General features: G+C 37.4%; 1 pseudogene; it reads left to right on the top strand.

Annotated features, from left to right (window-relative positions):
• The first annotated feature begins 649 nt into the window (after positions 1 to 649).
• LOC102927410 (nexilin pseudogene) lies at positions 650 to 2,687 on the top strand (annotated as a pseudogene).
• The last annotated feature ends 1,122 nt before the right edge of the window (positions 2,688 to 3,809 follow it).

Genomic DNA, 3,809 nt, shown 5'->3' with positions numbered 1-3,809 from the left:
AAATTAAATTAGGTACAAAACTTTGGACTCACCGAGATAGGATAGATAATGGAATATTTTCTTTGAATTTGTCAAAACCAATGGACTGGACATAGTAAATATAATTCTTACCTGAAAAATATTCTTCTTGTATATAGTTTTACTATGTTAGAATTAAAACCTTTCCTTTTTATTTAGACAAAAGGGAGAAATATTGTTGGATATTTGTACACTATGTGAAGATATACTGCTGTGACTGGTTTAATACAGAGCTGAATGGCCACTAGCTAGTCAGGAGGTATAAGTGGGACTTCCAGGGACAGAGAGGACTCTGGGAAGAAGAAAGGTGGAGTCACCCGACAGACACAGAGAGGAAACAGGAAGTTCAAGATGGAAGAGAGGTAAAGCCATGTAACAGAATGTAGATTAATATAAATTGGCTAATTTAAGTTATAAGAGCTAGTTGAGAGACACCCAAGCTAAAGGCCAAGATTTTATAATTAAGAAGTCTCCATGTCTAGGGATATGACTCATTTCTATTAATAATAAAAAACTTTTCCAAAACTGACTTCTGAAGGCACCTAGGCTAGTTAAACTTAACTAGTTTCAACTGCTGGACACAGAATCTGACTCTAGAGACAGATCAGAAGAACCATTGCTAAGCATTACTGTGGAACTTCTACACTCTATTACCAAGAATGTATACTTGTAATTGTTATGCTGGACTTCCTATTAGTTAACCATTTTACAGAAGCTATATTAGAACAGGAGCCCTATAGCAGTGAGGTACAAATAAATACAAAGCTTCAGCCCCAAACCACATAGAGCAAACATGAATGACGTTTCACAAAAGGCAGAGATTAAAGAAATGCTTGCTTCTGATGATGAGGAAGAGATTTCTGCTAAAATAGAAAAGGCTTATGTCCCAAAGCTAACAGGGACAGTTAAAGGTAAATTTGATGAAATGGAGAAACACAGACAGGAAGAACAAAGGAAGAGAACAGAAGAGGAAAGAAAACGCAGACTTGAGCAGGATCTGTTGGAAAAGAGGAAAATACAGCGTGAATTAGCAAAAAGAGCTGAGCAGATTGAGGACATAAACAATACGGGAACCGAATCTGCATCAGAGGAAGGTGATGACTCACTGCTTATAACAGTGGTGCCTGCAAAATCATACAAAAAATCTGGAAAAATAAAGAATCCTGAGGACCTGGAGAAAGAACAAGGGAATGAGAGGCTTAATTATGAAGAAGATAAAAGAAGATATGAAGAAGAGTGCCGATCTCTCAAGGAAGCAAAGTGTCTTTCATTAGTCATGGATGATGAAACTGAGGCCAAAAAAGAATCGCATTTTCCTGGAAAATTGAAATTAACTTTTGAAGAACTGGAGCGACAAAGACAAGAAAATCGCAAGAAGCAAGCTGAAGAAGAAGCGAGAAGGCGCTTAGAGGAAGAGAGGCGTGCCTTTGAGGAAGCCAGGAGGCACATGGTAAATGAGGAGGATGAAAACCAAGATGCAGAAAAAGTTTTTAAAGAATATCGCCCTGGAAAACTCAAACTGAGTTTTGAAGAAATAGAAAGGCAAAGGAGAGAAGATGAAAAAAGAAAAGCAGAGGAGGAGGCCCGAAGGAGAATCGAGGAAGAGAAGGCAGCATTTGCTGAAGCAAGAAGCATGGTATTAGATGATGATTCTCCAGAGATATATAAAACAGTTTCTCAAGAATCTTTGATGCCTGGAAAACTGGAGATTAATTTTGAAGAATTATTAAAACAAAAAATGGAAGAAGAAAGACGACGAACGGAGGAGGAACGGAGGCATAAACTAGAAATGGAGAAACAGGGATTTGAGCAACTGAGACAAGAAATGGGAGAGGAAGAAGAAGAAAATGAAACTTTTGGATTGAGTAGAGAATACGAAGAATTAATCAAATTAAAAAGAAGTGGTTCTATTCAAGCTAAAAGTCTAAAAAGCAAGTTTGAAAAAATTGGACAGTTGTCTGAAAAAGAAATACAGAAAAAGATAGAAGAACGAGCAAAGAGGAGAGCAATTGACCTTGAAATTAAATAGCGAGAAGCAGAAAACTTCCACGAGGAAGATGATGTTGATGTAAAGCCTGCAAAAAAAAAAGTGAATCCCCCTTTACTCATAAAGTGAACATGAAAGCCAGATTTGAACAAATGGCTAAGGCAAGAAAAGAGGAAGAACAACGGAGAATAGAAGAACAGAAGTTACTACGAATGCAGTTTGAACAGAAAGAAATTGATGCAGCACTACAGAAGAAAAGAGAAGATGAGGAAGAAGAAGAAGGTAGCATCATTAATAGCTCCACTACTGAAGATGAAGAGCAAACAAGATCAGGAACTCCATGGTTCAAAAAGCCTCTAAGAAATACCTCAGTTGTAGACAGTGAGCCAGTCAGATTCACTGTTAAAGTAACAGGAGAACCCAAACCAGAAATCACATGGTGGTTTGAAGGAGAAATGCTGCAGGACGGAGAAGACTACCAGTACATTGAAAGAGGTGAAACTTACTGCCTCTATTTACCAGAAACTTTCCCAGAAGATGGAGGAGAATATATGTGTAAAGCAGTCAACAATAAAGGCTCTGCAGCAAGTACCTGCATTCTTACCATTGAAAGTAAGAATTAATTGGCTTTTGACCCTTTCTTTCATTAAGGAAATAAATAGCAAAGAAAAAAAAAAAAGAAGTCTCCATGTCATTATTTGGGAGCCAGCAATCCAAAGATAGTTCAACAAGAAAGCTTACTACAGATTATCACTTATTTAATAGCTAATACCCACTTAAAAGTGAATACATACCATATTTGTCTTTCTGTGTCTGGGTTACCTCATTCAGTATGATTTTTTTTTCTGATTCCATCCATTTGCCTAAAAAATTAATGATGTCATTTTCTTAACAGCTGAGTAATACCCCATTGTGTAAATGTACCACATTTTTATTATCCATTCTTCAGTTAAGGGACATCTAGGTTGTTTCCAGTTTCTTGCTATTATGAATAAAGCTGCTATGAACATAGTTGAGCAAGTGTCCTTGTGGTAGGATCAAGCATTCTTAGTGTATATGCCCCAGTGGTACAGGTGAGTCTTGAGGTAGATAAATTCCCAATTTTTGAGGAACCACCATGTTAATTTCCAAAGTGGCTTTTAAGATTTTGCACTCCTATCAGCAATGGAGGAGTATTCTTCTTGCTCCCCATCCTCACCAGCAATAGCTGTCACTTGTGTTATTCATATTAGCCATTCTGACAGGTGTAAAATAGAATTTCAAAGAAGTTTTGATTTGCATTTCTCTGATACCTAAGTATATTGAATATTTCTTTAAACGTTTTTCTGCCATTTGAGTTTCCTCTTTTAAGAATTATATTTAGGCCAGGCGGTGGTGGCGCACGCCTTTAATCCCAGCACTCGGGAGGCAGAGCCAGGCGGATCTCTGTGAGTTCGAGGCCAGCCTGGGCTACCAAGTGAGTTCCAGGAAAGGCGCAAAGCTACACAGAGAAACCCTGTCTCAAAAAACCAAAAAAAAAAAAAAAAAAAGAATTATATTTAGATATTACTCTATTCTTTAATTCGATTACTTGGTTTTTCTGATACCTAATTTCTTGAGTTATTATTATATTTTGGATATTAGCCTTCTGTAAGACGTGGAGTTGGTAAAAGCCTACTCCCCATGTAGTAGGCTTCCTTTTTGTCTAATTGAAGGTATCCTTTGTCTTACAGAAGCTTTCCAGTTCTATGACATTCCATTTATTAATTGTTAATCTTAGTGCCTGTGTTGTTGGTGTTCTGTTCAGGAAGTGGTCTCCTGTGCC

The sequence above is a fragment of the Peromyscus maniculatus genome, chromosome 5, assembly GCF_049852395.1.
Source record: "Peromyscus maniculatus bairdii isolate BWxNUB_F1_BW_parent chromosome 5, HU_Pman_BW_mat_3.1, whole genome shotgun sequence".
Taxonomy (NCBI): domain Eukaryota; kingdom Metazoa; phylum Chordata; class Mammalia; order Rodentia; family Cricetidae; genus Peromyscus; species Peromyscus maniculatus.
Note: the sequence above shows the minus strand (reverse complement) of the source record. Positions and strands in the feature narration are given on the sequence as shown.